Raw genomic sequence first — 20,094 nt, 5'->3', positions numbered from 1 at the left:
TAACTTCGTCGCTGAATCACCCTGTGACTGAGGCAAGGAACAACAAATAACACAACACCTAACATCAGTTTAAATAGCATATGAAACCAATACATATTGAAATCTATAAATAAATACCTTAAAAACTGTAATTTGAAAACAACCATTCCTCTCTTGAAGTCAGAATGAAAATGATGCTAGAAATTACAGTGCAATCCTGTCCATGCTTACTTCCAAAGTAATCACCACTGGGTTCAACGGAGCTTTCATCCCTTACAAGGTTTTAGAGGATTGCAGCCACAACAGCTCGAAATCCAAAACATGTTTTAAGACAGGGAAAACCAATTTTTGCCCTCCAAATATTGTTGAACTACAATACTCATCATCTCTAGTTAGCTTAGTCAGTGCTGAGGCATGACGAGTGTTGCAACCCACAAATATCTAAAAGGCCACAAAATGGCCACTCCTGATTTGTAATTTAAATGTCTCATTTAACAGAGGGTCTTGAAACAGTTTTCAGGCATGATTTAGTAGTATATTTCTGCTTGGCAGAGTGTTAGACTCAACTTTCCTTGTAGTTAGCCCCTTCCAACTCTAAGATCCCATGATTCTAAGAGTCAATGAAATTAAAAAATAAATGCTCTCCAGCACTTGGCCACCTTAGGAAGCAGTCCCTAGCTATATGGCGTTTCTGCTATATGGAATAGACCAGGGGTCCCCAAACTTTTTAAACAGGGGGCCAGTTAACAGTCTCTTAGACCGTTGGAGGGCCAGACTATAGTTTTAAAAAAATTATGAACACTGTACATATTTTGAAGTAAAAAAACAAAACGGAAACAAATACAGCCTCAATGTTAATAATCATAATCATAATAAAAATAATACAGAGGGTTGGAAGAGACCCATTGGGCCATTTAGTCCAGCCCCCTTCTACCTTTGTGCACCAAAAGCACAAGCAAAGCACCCCTGCAGATGGCCGCCCAGCCTCAATGTTGTTGTTAATAATAATAATAATAATAATAATAATAATAATAATAATAATATACATCACACAGTCCTAAATGCTTGAGAAGTGTTTGACTTGTGATTTTGTGATACGAAATCCAGCAGATATATCTCATTTGCTGTGACATACTGTGTCTTTGTGTCAATAATAATAATAATAATAATAATAATAATAACAACAACAATAAAGAGGGTTGGAAGAGACTCCTTGGACCATTTAGTTCAGCCCTCTTATGCCTTTGCGCACCAAAAGCACTAGTAAAGCACCCCTTATTAATTAATTATTAATTAAATGATAATTAAAATACCATTATAAACAAGCAAAGCTATGGAATGAGCGCACCGGGCGAGAGAGGAGGCAGGAAAGAAGCGCGCCTTTTCCTCCTCCCTCGCACTGCACGCGCCTTCCTCGGTGGAGGAGAGAGCAGCCACTGCGGGGGCCAGATAAATTGCTTCAATGGGCCGCATGTGGCCCCCGGGCCGTAGTTTGGGGACCCCTGGAATAGACCATATCTCGAGAAGTCTGACTTGGTCACGATGGTCCACGCCCTAGTTACATCCTGATTGGATTACTGTAATGCTGTCTACGTGGGGCTGCCCTTGAAGACGGCTCGGAAACTCCAGCTGGTTCAGAGATTACCTGCCAGGCTGGAGCCAACTACAGGGAGCATACAACACCACTTCTAAAGCAGCTACACTGGCTGCCAATAAGCTGCCGGTCCCAATTCAAGGTGCAGGTCATGACCTATAAAGCTCTATATGGCTCAGGCCCAACCCATCTTTATGATCGCATATCCCCCTATGAACTGGCATGTGCTTTAAGGTCCTCTGGAGAGGCCGTCTTGTTCCCGCCACCGTCTCAGGCACGGTTGGTGGGGATGAGGGAGAGGGCCTTCTCAATGGTGGCCCCCCCGGTTCTGGAATGCCCTTTCTAGAGAGAATAGGAAAGCCCCCACTTTACTTGGTTTCATAAGGAGCTGAAAAACTGGTGATTTAAACAGATTTTTTAAGCTCCTTAGACTTTCTAGCTATGCATCTGCTTAGCACTTTATGCATCTCTGCCCACACTGTATTGAAATTCCTGGCATATTTAGCACTTTACAGTTGGCCACTCCAATGTTAAATCCTGGCCACTATATCCAGTTTATTGACGAAGCCCTATCTTTAGGTTTTAACTTGGGTTATGTGTTTTATGATTATCGGTTTTAAGTATTCTTGGATATGTGTACAATGTTTTAATTGTTGTATGTTTTAAATTGACTGTATATTTCCTGGTATGCTGGAAACCGCTCTGAGTCACTTGAGGAAATAGGGTGGTATAATAATAATAATAATAATAATAATAATAATAATAATAATAATAATAATGGTTTTAGTTCAGTCAGTGTCTAGTTCAAGTTTTTTAATGGTCTTAGACCTGGTTAAAATGCTTAAGTAGTTGAGAAATGCAGTTGGGATTTTCATGGAGTTGTGGACTAATTTGCATATTTATGTTTTAATCGATGCACTGTCCCTGGAGATAGAAATGAGGCATGCTCTAAAATTCTTAAGTTCTGTTCAGCTTTGTACGTATGTTCTACTACTGTCACACAATAAAGTGTAATTAAAACCAACTCTAGTATATTTTAAAGTATGAAGAAAAACAGTTCCAACCAAAACATCATTTTCATGGAAATAGAAGTCAGACATGACACTAAAGTTACATAGTACAGCTTAGAAAGAAGCTCTGATATAAACATGAAAATATTCATCTGGAGGAGAATAATCAGGTAAAAAGAAATCATAGCAGCACAGTGCTCAAGTTTATACAATTGCAATTTTGAAAATGATAGCTATTCCACATATTTTATATAGCACATAAAATTTATCAAGAGTTATCCTTAGAAATTATTATTGCAGATACAAAATTATTTTTCAAATAATTCACTATTAACCCTCTGTACTGGATGAATTGTGAAGAAATGTGTATTACATTCATACATTGCACAATGACACTTTGCATCACAAAGATTTTCAGTGAAAAGCAGATGGTGACTTGACTCTGAAAATTCTCTTTGTGGTGACAAGTTTTTACAGACCTTTTTATGGCAAATTGTTTCTTATACTGTGTGCCTTTCCTTTAAATGTTCCTTTGTTTCCATTCAAGTAGTTTCTTTTGGATTCGGACACCCAGTACAAGATAAATGTTGCTACTTCATAGATTTTGAAGGCATCTTGTTTTAGCTGTTGTGAGAACAACAATACTTTAGCTATTGGTTTTGGTTTTTTTTAAAACTGAACTACTCCATCCATATAACACCCTGTATCTTTTTCAGCACGAGATTATAGAAGTGCTGCATGTTGGGTACTGTTTTTCTGAAATGGGCTGTCCCCTACTTCTATATCTTGTCTTGCTCTACAAAGTCATTCTTTGCCAAAAACATTCTGGTTTTGAGGGAAGAGGTTCCTTGTTTTATGCTACGGTGAAATCTGTCCTTAGATGATCCAAGCACAATTTGGTTCTGTGCATATTTGCCTTTTCTTTCCGGTTTGTTTGTTGAGACAAGATGCAGAACATTAGAAGCAATGCCATCTTTACCAAATGATGCAATGCCTCCCCCTTTTAACTTTTTATTGACAAAGGCAAAATTAGGAAGTTTCACTTTTTAAAATGTAATAATTTATTTATAAGCGGGAGAAAATAAGTTATTTCTATTTATTTGTAAGTGATTTTTTAAAAAAATTACACTCTTTCTTTAAGCATTTATTCAAGACACTGATGTTGTCTCAGTGGAGACCTTCAATTTGATGTATAAATGCAGAGGAGATTTTAAAAGTAAGCAAATAAGAAAACAAGAAAGCTTTGTCACTTGAATAGGTAAAGCACTGCTTCTTCAACTGTGAAATTTTGTCATGGACCTCTGGGGGTTGAAGTAGAAATGTATGTTTTGTGAAAAGAACTTCATCTGATGATATACTATGGACTTCATTAGACACCATTTAATACCATCAACTAAAGGGGCCCAGGTAAATGACCCCCACCCTCAGTTTTAGACTTAGGCTCTCCCAAAGTCTGAAATGACTTGAAGACACATAACAAGAACAATCCTAATTAATTTGACTATCTCATTGGCCAGAAGCAGGCCCACATTTCCCATTGAAATCCTTATAGGTTTATGTTGGTTAAAATTGTTTTTATTTTTAAATATTGTATTGATCTTTCATTGTTGTTGTTGGGTTTTTTTGTTTTGTTTTTTGCACTACAAATAAGACATGTGCAGTGTGCAAAGGAATTTGTTTGTAATTTTTTCAAATGATAATTTGGCTTCTCAACAGTCTGAAGGATTTTAAGCCCTCTGCTTAAAAATTTTGAGGACCGCTGCTCCACTTCTTTTACAAAAGCCTTCTGCATGAGCCTGGAACAGTAATTTTATACATAAATTTAATCCTAAGGAATAGTACAATTGTAAAATAACACCCCTTTGCTTTCACTGCATTTTCTCCTTCATAGACTTTCAAAATTGTGCTAGCTTTTAAGCTTTTTTATTATCAACTACAGGAAGTTAGAATGGTGCCTTGGGTTTCCTCTAGAGTAAGGGTCTTGAGAGGAAAAAGTAAAGGATCTCATAGAAGTGGTGTCTCTCTTAGGAATTATGTCTTGTGTTTCCTCTATGGATGGTTGAGCTAGAGCAATGGCTCCCAACCTGTGGGTTATGACCCAGCAGTAAGCTGCAAGAATGAAAATCCGGTCCGGTAACCTCCTTCCTCTTTATTTATTTTATTTTATTTCCGCTCCTTTCCACAGATGACCAGCCCTGCCTCTTTTGGTACTAATGTTGGAAAGTGGTCCCTGGTCAAGTGGTCCCTGGTCAGGTGGGCCCTGGTCAAAAAAAGGTCGGGAACCACTAAGCTGGAGGCAAGAAGAAGCAATCCTGTGTGGTGAGGGTAAGTAAATACTCAGTCTTTTTTAAAGACGGAACTCTACCCAAAGAAGATGATTCCACACACAAAGAAGACAATTTCCCCTGCTTTCACCAACTCCGTCTGATGAAGTCCTATGACTCTGTAGAATATGATTTGAATCCTGAGTATGCCATGAAAACTCTGTAGGTGACCTTGGGCAAACCACATCATCTGAGCCTCAGAAAAAAAGAAAAGGCAAAACCCCTCTGAGGGAACCTTACCAAGCAAAGACCCGTGATATATTTGTCATAGGGTCATCATAAGTCAGAAACAACAAGAACAACAACCCAGAGTTTAGGAATCAACACCGTAGCCCACAATATGGACAGCCATTTCTATCTGATGGCCCTGGCTCACCCTCACAACATCTACAGTTAGATGTTTCAGGCTTTCTTTGTATGTTTTACTGTGACGAATTGATAGTGGCTCATGTATTCCAGCTTGCTTTAAAAGCAAGGGGCCTATGCTGCACTTAGAATATATTTCATATTTCAGTTAAGCTTTGATTAACTGATTAACTGTTGATTACAAATGTTACTGTACTGAATAAATATCTCAAAGCACACAAGAACACTGTGAGACACAGGCATATTTCCCATGGCTCATATTTTTAAGGAGTATGAATCATTAGATCTCAGTGGAATTAATTTCCCCCATTTCTTCCATTATTTATTAGCCTGAGGGGGCAAGGTCTCAGGACCCAAAAGTAGCTTCAAGTTTTTCACCATCTGTGCTGAAGTTAAGCCAATGCAAATTCTACCTTCATCTCTGCACTTTTATGCCTCTTAAAATATTTCATTTCACACTTGTGATCTCTGTGCCTTAGAAACAATAAAATATGCACATCTCATCAACTTAGGAGAACCATTTGTGACATGTAATGAGAAACTACTCCTCAAATTAACTCAAGGTACAGGGCCTAAATAAAGGGTCAAGACAGCTGTAACCTTCTATGAGGTGATGACAACAATTCAGCATGCACACTACCACAATGTACAAGAGGACATGGACAGCAGAGTCCTGTCTTTGAATTATGCATGGCGGGTGAGACAGATTTACACCTATCACTCTGATTTGTACAGGAACTCTCCAAGTGCTGGATCCTGTCTTTTCAAAGATTTGGCACATACAGCTTAGAGCAACTTTAGCAAGAATGGCTGAAAATTAAAAGTGGATTCATCACTCCAACAGCAACTGATCCACCAACTGTCCATTTTTTACATATGCCCCCTGCTAATTTTTTATATATTTTGTTTAAAGAATTTCACATAAACATTCTAAATGGCACATTTAGAAAAGCAAACTATGAACATGAAGCACATGCACTATATGAATATTCTGTATATCCTCTTCATAAATGGCCCCAAACCTATGGCCACATAGTGGAATGGATACAAACCTAGTCATATTTTTCACAATTACGTAATTTTATTAACATTACTTTCAAATCCTGTGATATTTTAAAGTATTACTAAATGTTTCATTCTCACCTCCACCTTCGAGAATCTGGGTGCTGGCCACTCAACAGGGGGAAATGGTAACAGACATAATCAGGACTATTGATGATTGAATGACTGCGATTCATAGGATTGCCATAAGTCAAAGTGTATTTGAAAGCAGTTGATAAGAGTTTCTATCTTAAGCAAGAACTGCAATGTAATCAACTGGATGAGAAGTTTATGGAGACGTTCTAAGGCCCCATCTACATTGACCACTTAGATTGGTGTAGAGCAATGGTTCTCAACCTGGGGTCCCCAGATGATTTTGGCCTACAACCCCCAGAAATCCCAGACAGATTACCAGCTGTTAGGATTTCTGGGAGTTGAAGGCCAATAACATCTGGGGACCCCAGGCTGAGAACCACTGGTATAGAGGCAGATCAGCCTCACGGCAGCCAAATGGATAATTCAGGGCTAATCCTGAATAATGCAGAGCAAGATCATTTTAGCACAGTCTTGTCAAATGTTAATCAAAGTTGTGGAAAGTCTGAATTCTGCTAACAGAATTCAAACTACCAGACTTAAAGCCTGTTGGAACAACTGGGTTGATTCTAAAACAGAAATGGCTGCAACTGTCCCCAATGCAATCCCATGTTTAGCTGGTCTGGGTTGGGCTGGGCTTTAGCATAGAAGGCCCGGACTGTGGCGCAGGCTGGTGAGCAGCCAGCTGCAGCCAGCTGCAACAAATCACTCTGACCAAGAGGTCATGAGTTCAAGGCCAGCTCGGAGCCTGTGTTTGTCTCTGTCTTTGTTCTATGTTAAGGCATTGAATGTTTGCCTTATATGTGTAATGTGATCCGCCCTGAGTCTCCTTCGGGGTAAGAAGGACGGAATATAAATACTGTAAATAAATAATAAATAAATAAGGTTAAACCACCAGCTGCAATAAATCTTGTCAATCGAAGGTTGACAGTTCAAAGCTCAGGCCAGGGTGAGCTCCTGGTCTTTAGCCCAGTTTCTGTCTACCTAGCAAATTGAAAGCAAAATGCGAATAGATAAATAGGTACCACTTAAAAAGTGGGGAAGTATTTAGGCACCCATAAGAAATGCCAGAAAGGAGAAAGTTTATGACCAAAAGCTCTTCAGCAGGGAATTGGAGAGATAGCACATCCCCCCCATGGCCTCCAAAGATAACAAAAATGGGAAACACCTATATATACCTCCATCTATGGACAATTGTCTGCCTTATCAGTGTATAAATGGCACTGAATGTTTGCTGTATATGTCTGTTCTGTGATCTGCCCTGAGTCCCCTTCAGGGAATATAGGGCAGAATATAAATACTGTAAATAAACAAATAATAAATGTTTCCCAGCCTTGGGCACCCAGGGAAATTGATGGCAGTCCCTTTCCCCCTTCCTTCTATGTTGTGGCAATCTCCAGACACCACACAGGTCCTACCTGACTGCCATCACTGCATGTGACAGCAGACAAGGCACACCAAAAAGGGAGGGAGAGAGGAGAGAATATCCTATCTTTCTGTATCCCAGGAAAATGGCTACAACACCAGACTTCATATATATGCCAAAAGCACATTTCAACACTGTCATAAGAACATCAGCCATTTTGCTAGTATAAGACATAGCTAGCATCAGTCCCAGTTTATGCTGTTTTTTTGATCCAGTTGAGTGTTATAGAAGATTCTTAATAAAGTCAAATGAAGTTCACAGTTCATGAACAATTTGTAAACCTTTTGTGAATGCTCATTTTGCATGCAGTGAAATGAACAATAAACCATTAAAACAAAAGAGCAATTAGTGTCTGCCTTCCAAACTGAAATGTCTTGCTGATCTTTGAAAGATACTTTGATAAATCCAATAGCACATAATATTTCTGATGCCTCGTATCAGTGTCTAATCCATACATTTCAAGTAAAAATGGGGATTTATTACAGGAGTATGGAAACTTTTAACTTCATGACATTTATGATTCATTTTTAATAATATTTTACTACATCTGATATGTAAATGAAACTTGAAAGCAGGAGCTGCTTCAAGTATATTTTGTTTTCTTCAAACTACTATTCTGAAAGAAAGAGGTTCTTGTGAGTCTATGACAATATGAGGCTAGATATATTCCAAACCATTGGAGATGTTGGGATCCATGTCACATTGACATGGATTCCAGCAGTTTGTTTCTTCATGGCCCCAAACTTGAATAAATGCACTAATTTTAAAAACTCTTCCTGATCTGCTTATCATAAATGTAGGTTGATTCCATAATATATAGGGTTTTAAATTCCATAATAATATATACTTATGTTTTAAGATTGTGTTTTACCCAGTTTAGTGAAAATTACTGAGTTGTATAATACGTTATATAACAATTCCTCCCCCCACCTGGTAGTGCAATTGAGATTCAAGTGATAAATATCATTCTCTGTGAAAGAAAATATTTTTGATTCACATTTATGCAATTTGATCATCTCATACATAAATGTGAACTGTGGATAAGAATGCAATTAATTCTACTTATCTCTTACCACATTTATGATGCAGTTTACCAACTGTAATTTTTAATATATAATCTATTGAAAGGGATATATTACTAAAAATAATTTCCAAAAATTTATATACTGAGAGGAAGTATGTAGCTAATAAAAATGAAATTTTCATATGCAAAAAACTGAAAATGAGGGCATTAAATACTAATCAAGGAATGGTATAGAAAAACCTTGGTCTTGGTAATAATTAAAAAAATCATAAGAAACAAAACAGAAATATTAACCCATTCCTATATCAGGGACATCTTGCTCACTACCTACCATTTATTGGGTGACGAATAATATCCAGCAGGGGAAGGTGGAACATCAAGTAGACAACGGCCCATAGATACCAGAAAAGCTAACCTCATTTGCTGCAGCAAAATATCTTTCTCCAAGTATTGGGGAAATCAGAAAATGCTACAGCATTAGTTTTTAGTTTTAAAAAATTACACAGAAACAATTTATAACAAAGTTCTTCTTTACTTACATAAGAACTACCATGTAATGGGATGATCCAGATGCCAAGGCAGAAATGTTAACATCTGTTCATAATGAATTTCAGTTAGAAATAAAGAGAAAACTTCAAAGCAGATTTCTTTCCCTGTGGCTAAGACATACATATTCTTGTTTAGTTTCACCACCACCACTGGCTCTGTATATTCATATGCAATTACATTTCATTGTTCTATTCTCATAGCATGGAATGTCCAATGAGGACTTGCCCAAGACGGCCTTATGTAGCTTGCACAACAATTATACTCAGTTATTTTTTTTACTTTATTTACCCTTTCCCTCAAATAAATATATGCTGTCTTCCACAGCCATATACTCATACTCCTCGTTGTCTCACCCGTTCAGTCGTTTTTGACTCTTCGTGACCTCATGGACCAGTCCACACCAGAGCTCCCTGTCGGCCGTTGCCGCCCCCAGTTCCTTCAAGGTCAAGCCAGTCACTTCAAGGATACCGCCCATCCATCTCGCCCTTGGTCAGCCTCTCTTCCTTTTTCCTTCCATTTTCCCCAGCATCATGATCTTCTCCAAGCTTTCCTGTCTTCTCATGATGTGGCCAAAATACTTCAACTTTGCCTCTAATATCCTTCCCTCCAGTGAGCAGTCGGGCATTATTTCCTGGAGGATGGATTGGTTGGATCTTCTTGCGGTCCAAGGCACTCTCAGGATTTTCCGCCAGCACCAAAGTTCAAAAGCGTCAATCGTCCTTCGCTCAGCCTTCCTTATGGTCCAGCTCTTGCAGCCATAGGTTACTATGGGGAATACCATTGCTTTCACTATGCGGACCTTCGTTGCCAGTGTGATGTCTCTGCTTTTCAGTAATTTATCGAGGTTGGCCATTGCTCTCCTCCCAAGAAGTAAACGTCTTCTGATTTCCTGGCTGCAGTCTGCATCTGCAGTGAGCTTCGCACCTAGAAATATAAAGTCTGTCATTGCCTCCACGTTTTCTCCCTCTATTTGCCAGTTGTCAATCGCTCTGGTTGCCATGATCTTGGTTTTCTTGATGTTTAACTGCAGCCCGGCTTTTGCACTTTCTTCTTTCACCTTGGTGATAAGGCTCCTCAACTCTTCCTCACATTCAGCCATCAGAGTGGTATCATCTGCTTACCTAAGGTTGTTAATGTTTCTTCCCGAAATTTTAACTCCAGCCTTGGATTCGTCAAGCCCCGCACATCGCATGATGTATTCTGCATACAAGTTGAATAGGTAGGGCGATAGTATACAGCCCTGCCGTACTCCTTTCCCAATCTTGAACCAGTCTGTTGTTCCGTGGTCTGTTCTTACTGTGGCTACTTGGTCTTTATACAGATTTCTCAGGAGACAAGGTGACTTGGTATCCCCATACCACCAAGAACATGCCATAGTTTATTATGATCCACACAGTCAAAGGCTTTAAAATAGTCAATAAATCAGAAGTAGATGTTTTTCTGAAACTCCCTGGTTTCCTCCATTATCCAGCGGATATTGGCAATTTGGTCTCTTGTTCCTCTGCCTTTTCTAAACCCAGCTTGGACATCTGGCAGCTCTCGCTCCATGTATTGCTGGAGTCTGCCTTGCAGGATCTTGAGCATAACCTTACTGGCATGCGAAATAAGTGCCACTGTACAGAAGTTTGAACATTCTTTAGCATTTCCTTTTTTTGGTATGGGGATGTAAATTGATTTTTTCGAATCTGATGGCCATTCTTGTGTTTTCCATATTTGCTGGCATATGGCATGCATCACCTTGACAGCATCATACTCATACTATCACTTTTCTAACTTGGAAAGCAATGCATCTGAAGACAAGAGGATTCTATTTATGTCAAGGCTCTCTATAGAAGGAATACCCTGATTTCCTTTCACATGTACTACAACTAAGTCAGGTACCACCCACTCTGTATGTACTTTATTCAACTTTTCTTCCTAAAGGAATGACAAATTATTTTTCTTCATTTGATTTCCTTTTCTTAGTTTCTTTTTCTTAGTTTTAGCCTAACATTTCAATTCTATAAAGGTTATTTTCCTTTTTCAGCTTTATCTCCCAGTTTCATGTCATCTGCAAACTTGTTCAGCATTTCCTCCACTAGTTAAGACCAGCCACTCATTAAAATGTTGTAATGCACCAGATATAGGACAAATTTGAGGCACCCACCCCAAAATGTCATCCATTCTGGTGAGAAACCATAATCTTTCAATATATTTTTTTATCTAGGTCAGTGGTTCTCAAACTATGCTTCTCTAGGTGTTTTGGACCAGCTCCCAGAAATCCCAGTTAGCTTTCCAGCTGTTAGGAATTATGGGAGCTGAAGTCCAAAACATCTGGAGGAGCAGTTTGAAAACCACTGATCCACATGAGCCAATCTCTAAAACATAATATCATCTAGGAGTCTGTCTAATGCTTTACTGAATTCAGATACATGATCCAAATAGTACTCTGAGAATCCAGTTTGATAGTAACTTGATTTTAAAAATCAACCTAGCAGAATTTATCTCTGGCAAAACCGTCATTCCTTATAACCTGGTCTTGAATCTTCCTCTAGTATTAAAACCAAGCTACTCGGCTTGTAGTTTTCTCTATCTTTGTTTCCCTCACTTTTAATATTCAAACAAAAAAAATCAACTGCTTATCTGCAGCATCAAAATACTTTAAAATAATTCAACAGAATAGTATGGAGTTTCACATGTACATTAGGGGTGTAGAATCACAGAACTGCATGGAATCCCAAGAACCATCTAATCCAGTGGTTCTCAACCTGTGGGTCCCCAGGTGTTTTGGCCTACAACTCCCAGAAATCCCAGCCAGTTTACCAGCTGTTAGGATTTCTGGGAGTTGAAAGCCAAAACAATCTGGGGACCCACAGGTTGAGAACCACTGATCTAATCAAAATCCCCTTCCAGTCCAAAAACCTGCTGTTGGAATTATGCCAGGTGTCATTCCAACAAAAGAACAACCATCATCTTCTCAGAGTTTCTACCATATTCTAATGTCAAATGGCTCTTACCATCTGGAAATTATTCCCAATATTTAGTGAGAATTTCCTTTCTTATAATTCAAACTCATTTATTTGAGTTCTACCCTCTGGAGCAGCACAAAACAAGCATGCTTGTTCCACCTTTTACATGATAATCCTTCATGTATTTGCCCAAATTGCTTTAGTTTATTTCTATGATTTCTTGTTCTGGTACATGTATTGGGAATCTTTGAAAGGAAATGACATGATTGCATAATTCTTGGCATGTCTTCTATACGAAATGGGTCGTTATGCACCTACAATCACGCTGCATCCATAAGCTCCAAAGCAAATTCATTAATGTTTAAAGGACAACATTCATTGCTGTTAAAGCATAACATTTTGCTCTGCACAACAGAGAGGCAACTTGGGAAGAACTTCTGGGTTTCATAATCCAGCTGTACATTTGGATCTTTAACAAGAAAAGCAGGCTGAATTTGGTTTATAATGTTTCACAAGCTTCAATTTTACATGGCAACTTTGTTTACATTTAACTATTTAAATTTGGAAAATGGATTCCATTAGACGTTCAACTTGTGTTCTTGTAATTTTCAACTGCAATCATCCAGTTTAGAAACAAGAGCTGATTCTCACATTAACTCTCCAAACATAGGGAAAGGCCACAGCTGAGTGACAAAGTACATGCTTTGCATACAAAATGTTCCAGGTACCAGTCCTAGTATCTCTAATTAGGATTGAGAGTCAATCCATGAAGTCTTAGAAAGGTAAATGATCAGACACAGAACAGAGCAGTTTTGTATTTTCCTGTGTAAATCCATGTTGAAATATGACACAAACATCTTGTGCAACATAAGGATGAACATTTCAGTGGGATTTTCATCCTGACTTAACAACATATGTACTGAAACAAACTAACTAATAAAAACTTAGACCCAAACTGAGTTCCCACATTAGCTGATGACCATGGAGACAAGGTGCCTTGAATATTTCAGTTGGACATAAAGTCCTAGGTGCAATCAGAGCAGAAAAGAAGGCTTTCTTTGCTGCATGCATGGAAGTGAGCCTTATTTTCTGACTTATAAAAACCCTAAGCTAGTGGTTCTCATCATGTGGGTCCCCAGATGTTTTGGCCTTCAACTCCCAAAAATCCTAACAGCTGGTAAACTGGCTGAGATTTCTGGGAGTTGTAGGCCAAAACACCTGGGGATCCACAGAACAAACCTAGGCAAGATTTGTTCAGAGGGGAATTACCTTTGCCTCCCTCTCAGGCCAGGTGAATGAGCGCCCGCTGTTAGCCCCAGCTCCTGCCAACCTAGCAGTTCGAAAACATGAAAATGTGAGTAGATCAATAGGTACCGCTCCGGCGGGAAGGTAACGGCCACATGATCTTGGAGGTGTCTATGGACAACGCCGGCTCTTCGGTTTAGAAATGGAGATGAACACCAACCCCCAGAGTCAGTCACGACTGGACTTAATGTCAGGGAAAAACCTTTACCTTTTTATACCACCCAGTGAGTTTCCACAGCTAAGCAGGAATTTGAACTCTGGTTTCCAAAACCATAGTCTAATGCTCAAACCAATATACCATGCTGGCTATCATTTGTTGCATGTATTGTCAGCTCATGGGAACAACAATGTCTTCTGATTGAAATACAAGTGAAGATCTCCTCCATCTGCACGCCTTCCCATTTCAAATCTGTGAAGTCTTCTCTGTACCAAGGAGTCCAAGTAGTAATGGATTGGAGAGGACATTTAGAGCAATCATGTCAATAGCCCTAGTCACGTCCTGACTAGGGCTTTTATTATATCAAAATGGAGTAATTGCTGAAGATAGGCTAGTAAAAAATGTATGCCAATAGTGACAAATCATATATAATAAATTTTGAAACAGCCAACACAAAAAATGAAGAATTTGGGATCTGACATAAAGCACTCAAAATGTAATACAACTTACAATTGCATGAATGTCTATAATTCCTGTTCAGGGACAACCTGACCTTTTCCACTTGGGTCCAGTTACTATGCTAACACATGTATGTTAAAGGAAGGGTAACAAAAGATACTCCAAAAGCTTTTACTTACAGGATTGAAGTGCAGCTAGATTCTTTTCGTTTTTGTTTTTAAGGTGCAGTGATTTCAGCATCTAAAATGTAACTTCAGGCACTCTGAAAAGAAACAGGTTAAAATCTTTCAGTTATAATTGCTATTTCAGAGTTAATTAAAAATTAAACTTTCATAATGTTTCACCATCCAAAGCAATGCATTATCAGTCAAGCATAGCTTTTTTCCTTTTTCTTTTTAGTTAGGAAACCTCTTTCCAGAGTAGTTTGTAATGAAGAAAGGAAATAAAGAAGGCAATTCAGAATAGAAAAATGCAGCTCTGCATTAAAGGATTCCAAATAGCGTGGCAAAAAAGGTGGGGGAAGGGGAACTTTCTGCACCCTTATATCAACAATATGACTTATTAAAAGAATCAGGCATAACATTTTTTTAAAGACAGATGAAATTACCTATGATTGTGAGAGGAATGAGCAACAAAAAACCCACACATACAAAATGAAGAACATTTTAGGACAAAGCTATAATGAAAGAAAAACTGCACTTTTAAATAGTGTCAAGCAACATGCAAGAAATCTTCCATCCTTTACAGGTTGGCTGCTGGTTCCTGTGTTGATGCAAATTACACCCACATGCCCACTTTTTTTAAAAAAAGAATTCTTTATTTCTGTTTAACTTTTGAATTGTTGCACAGAAAGGAAAAACAAAGGCAAGGGACAGCCTACAATTTTGTTCAAAACAACTGGTTCTAAAATCTGCTTTCTTTTGTGAAAGAGAGCATGAAGGAAGCTGAGAAAGAAGCACTAACTGGTTAAGATATGAATCTTGCCTTTTTGCTACTTATAAGGAATTCAGATTTATGTTAAAAAAATCAAATATGCACAACTGGAATAGCAATATTAAAGTTCCATAGCTTGTTACGATCTAAATGCAAGAATAAACACAATTGTCCTTCCACGTTTGCAGATTTTTATTATTCACTGATTATTTGCGGCCACTGGCACTGTACCCCTCCACCATTCATAATAGTGACTTTGATACACCAGTGTCCATCTAGTTAAGTTTGTGTTCTCCTATATGGCAGGGGGTTGGACTAGATGACCTTTGTGGCCTTTTCCAACTCTATGATTCTATTATTCTTAGTTAGTGATCAAGTATTTAGTCTCTGGTCGGATATCAAACTGGCTGGACTTGGCCATACATGCATTTCCTCACTTTGGTAGAAGGGGATGGGGGAGCGGGAGGAGGGCAGGATGGATGGAGGGAGGGAGGGAGGGAGGAAGGAGGAGAGAGCCTGGGGCAGGTGCATGGAGTGAGGGTGGCTGCAGGAGGAGGATAAGGGCCCTATTCCATCTCCTCTTCCCCTCCACAAAGATAGAGGCATTGTAATGCCAAAGGAAGGTATAAGCTAAGGCTGTGAGGGGGGCAGCTAAGATATTTGCACTATTTCTGCCTTCTGGGAGGCACTGCACCCCTAACAGTATAGCAACTAAGCACAAGAAAGAGGATACATTAATAAATAATAAATAATAATAAATTTTATTTATGCCCCTCTACCATCTCCCATAAGAACTAGAGGCGGCTTACAAAATAACACATAGCGGTGCCCTACAACACATGAAATGCAATACAATAACATATAAAATCAACAGCACACATATAAAATTAACAAAAACAACCTCTACTAAATAGAGTCAGTAAAATATGACTATAGCCATGATTTAACAACAACAACAACAACAACTTTATTTTTATATCCTGCCCCATCTCCCCGAAGGGACTCGGGGCGGCTTACATGGGGAAGAAGCCCAGTAGAATAAAAATTAAAATACATCACCATAAAATACATTTACATTACAAGGCATTAACCACATAAAAACATTATAAAAACATCATAAAAACATGAACTCAACAACTGATAACCAGTAGCCGAGCACAGTAGGCGTGGACAGAGCTAAAAGGGTGGGCCAGGATTTGTGCAATATACTACAGGGACGGGGCTGATAATAAAGAGCAAAGGCTAGATATTAAGTAGGGGTAGAAAGGCTAAGTCAAATTGTTAAGCTGATTAGTCAAAGGCACATTGGAACAACCAAGTACATAAGCAGGTGCAAACATTTTGGAATGCTACTTCATACAATTAAAGGCTTGGGGGTGGGGAGTGTATGCAGCATGGTCTGACAATGTTCTAAGTTGCCAGAGTATTGTATATTTTTGTGGCCATGTAAAAGTTTTCCAATGTGTGCATATATTTTCTGTTGTCTTAGAAAAATAAATAAAAGCTACATTTGAAACGCTAAAATACTGGGTTCACAGAAGTATACATACCACTTCCTTACACACAAAGACAGTCCTCATGCAGTCACCATACATAACCCCAGAATCACATGAATCTTAAAATTAAAGCATTTTAAGTCTGAAATTGTGCATGTAATCATGTGCACTTAAATTTCCTTGTTTCTCTTTCAGCAGCTGGGAGGAAGAACATAGTCTGAAATTGATTTTCAATGCTGACTTTCAGCATTGGAAATGTATTCTGCCAATGTTTAAGAATAACTGGCAACATAATCTTTGATCACTGTTGCAAAATTCTGCTTTGTTTTTGTTCTATATCCTTAGGTTAATACAAACACTCATTAAGAAGCTCAGTAAAAGATGGCAATATTCTATCATACTTTGTCAGAGATAATCTACACAAATGAACAATCAATCCTCCACCTAAGGTTTATATAAGCAGACAAATAATCAGAAATTTCTGCTAAACAAAATGCAACTGTGAACAATGCAGATGGAATATAGGAAACATTACATAAAAATAATTTTCAACCAACATATATATCATAGGTAAATGTCAAAGAAAAATATATCTTCTCTGGTCAATTTATGAAGTTAACACTTGCAACATTAAAAACACTAAAAGAACCATATAAAGGCAGAACCTCGCAGCAGCAAAGTTCCACTAAATTCTGTTTTAAATCCCTGATAGCATAAACATGGCTTGAGCTAACAATGTATATCATTTCTTGGATAAGATTTTGATGGTGGTCACTTAAATGGTTATGAATGAATAGGATTTGTACAGTTAGACCTGGTGTATCAATTTATTCTTAGATATTTTGGATCAGGTCACTGTTACAAGGTTTGGTTACTGTATATATTCATAGATATGTCTAGAAATTTTAGTCAAAAAAGCAATCCAAAAAAACTAGACTGACTTATCCATGGGTTAAATATATCTCAACTCTTATCAAAAAAAGAAACCATTTCCTTACCTGAGTAGAGCGGTGAAAGCTGAGATCTTAGTACACCCTGGGAGAACTTAAAAGAAGAATAGAATCCCTCTAATTGAATCCCACATTGTGGGCCCGGCTAAGAGGGCTGGAACGGGAGGGTGGACAGGCTTGTGTTGGCTGGGATAGGCCCGGGAGAGGGAAGGCCTGGGAGATGATGGGACTGGGAGGAGCAGGGCAGGCCCTGGGCCATCCTCAAGTTGTCCTCCTGGACGGAGCTGCTCGCCCCATTCTTATGCCAGGAGGAGACATGTGGCGACTGCCCCGATTCTCCTCCCTCAATCTTCAGAAGGCCGTCTTGGCATTATGCTGGGAGGAGGGCAAGACAGGCAATGGCCGAGAGCTCTCCGGAGGCGTGCTTTCCTTAGACCATCCTCTCAGCATAGGGATGGGGCCATTCACACCATCCTTATGCCAGGAAGAAGGCAAGATATGTTGTGATTGAGAATGCTCCAAAGGGTTCTCAGCTGCTGTGTGCCTTCTTCCCCCAACTTTTCTGCATAAGGATGTGGCAGGCCTTATGTGAGAGGACAAGGAAAATGAGGAGGGCCTGAGGTAAGCACCCAAGGGACTGCAGGGCCCTAGGTCGCCCACACCTGCTCTACTCTCTACCCCACAGCACTACTTCTGGCTTTTTTAAATGCCTGGTTGAGAAAATGGAGGGGGCCATGGGCTGCTGGCCTCCTGGGACAGCAATGCTGCTTTCTCTTTTCTATGGAATGCCCCTCAATTTATCCACAGGTCCTCAAAAGTGACTTTAGCAAGAAACTAAGAGAGTCCATCATGGTGGCTGCTCCAAGGCACTGGATTTCCATGCAAAGATAGGCTAAGGCAACACGCTTTTTGTAAGCAGGCAAATATGCTTTTATTTGGACAGGCTTTGGGTTTTGCTTGCTGAGGAATGTTTTAACTAACAGATGTTGCTTATACTAATGTACCTTCTACTGACTTACTGTTATTGTCATGTGCCTTTAAATAAACTCCAAGGTATGGATTTTTTGTAAGAGTTCTCTTTGCAGGATTTATTTCCACTGCCTTCTAAGGCTTAGATTAATTTATTTATTTATATACTTTAATTACATTTTTTATTTTATATGTCAGTTGTGGAAAGATGGGATATAAATGAAATACATTCATAGATTGAGGAGTTTACCTTTTGTAAGGAAACATGTTGTTTAACTAAGCTTAAGGCTCCTGAGATGCACACAACTAATTTGGTATAGGCAGCTCTTGATTTACATCAGAATGTGTTTCTGGGCTTGTGACGTAAAGTGAGATTGACATGAGTGAGTGGAACTAATTTCAAAGGGAATAACTGAAGACTAGGGAATGTGTTCTGGCAGATCTAAAGGTAGCAATTTTAGCCAACTAACCACCAATATTAAAGAAGTTTAAATCATAAAACACATTTCCTAGCCTGATACACTCCTCAAAGGGACCAAAAGAAGCAACAACCACAGATGCCAACTCCTTCCCAACTCAATTCTTAATAAATAGTCTTTAAAATGCCACAAGATTTTTCACCTTTCTTAGTAAAGCATGGTTAGCAAGATTAACCATTTTAGCATTGTTCATTTTATTCACTTGTCTCCCCATCAAAACAACCCCATCTAAGTAGGCAGAGGAAGTCCTTCCCTTCAACCACATCCAAATACCAATTTATCCTTTAGACTGCTTCACCATTTTATATCCCTGTTCCCTTATTCCTATGTCTCTCTCTCCCGAGTTTTTAATTAAGTGTTCATGTGGCCTGCCCTGGTTTTCATTGTTTTCTCTGATTTGTGTTGTAATATATATGATGATTTTGTACTGTTATATTGTGTTATGATTTGCTGTTTTATCTTGTTATATTGTATGGTGTCTGGGCATGGCCCCATGTAAGCCGCCCCGAGTCCCCATTGGGGAGATGGTGGCGGGGTATAAATAAAGTTTTATTATTATTATTATTATTATTATTATTATTATTATTATTATTATTATTTCATTTATTCCTTCCTTCTCACACAACTCCTTAAAAACAAATGTATACATTCAATTCAGTTCAGCTGTTTATTTTTCTAGGCTTCTTTTGTAATTTCTTGTTCAAGGACCACAACCTTTAAATCTCATACTGTAGTTCCAGGAAGCTTGAAATGTTCTGCAAAGGTTTTGGAGTACTGCCTTGTTAAATATTAGAATTGTTTCCATTTATTCTCTTGCCTAGAGATGATCCTGTTTGTCCAGTGTAATTTGCAGAGGGGCACTGCTGGCTCCTGTAACATTCTTCCCAGAGTAAATATTGGAACAGACAAACCTAGATGCCAAATGAAAAAAGGGTCAAAGCAGCCCAAGGGTTAGGAACTATAGAACCAGTCTGGAGTAGGGATCCAACCAG

At 38.8% G+C, this 20,094-nt stretch overlaps 1 long non-coding RNA gene across 1 annotated transcript in view; it reads right to left on the bottom strand.

Annotated features, from left to right (window-relative positions):
• Positions 1 to 20,094, bottom strand: part of LOC103278414 (LINE-1 retrotransposable element ORF2 protein) — a 313,002-nt gene that overhangs the window by 68,949 nt on the left and 223,959 nt on the right. The window contains exon 4 of the long non-coding RNA XR_506033.3: positions 14,455 to 14,537. This is a non-coding gene — a long non-coding RNA (LINE-1 retrotransposable element ORF2 protein). The remainder of the gene's footprint in view (positions 1 to 14,454; positions 14,538 to 20,094) is intronic.

This window comes from Anolis carolinensis, chromosome 3, assembly GCF_035594765.1.
Source record: "Anolis carolinensis isolate JA03-04 chromosome 3, rAnoCar3.1.pri, whole genome shotgun sequence".
Lineage (NCBI taxonomy): Eukaryota > Metazoa > Chordata > Lepidosauria > Squamata > Dactyloidae > Anolis > Anolis carolinensis.
This window is presented reverse-complemented; position numbering and strand designations above follow the sequence as displayed.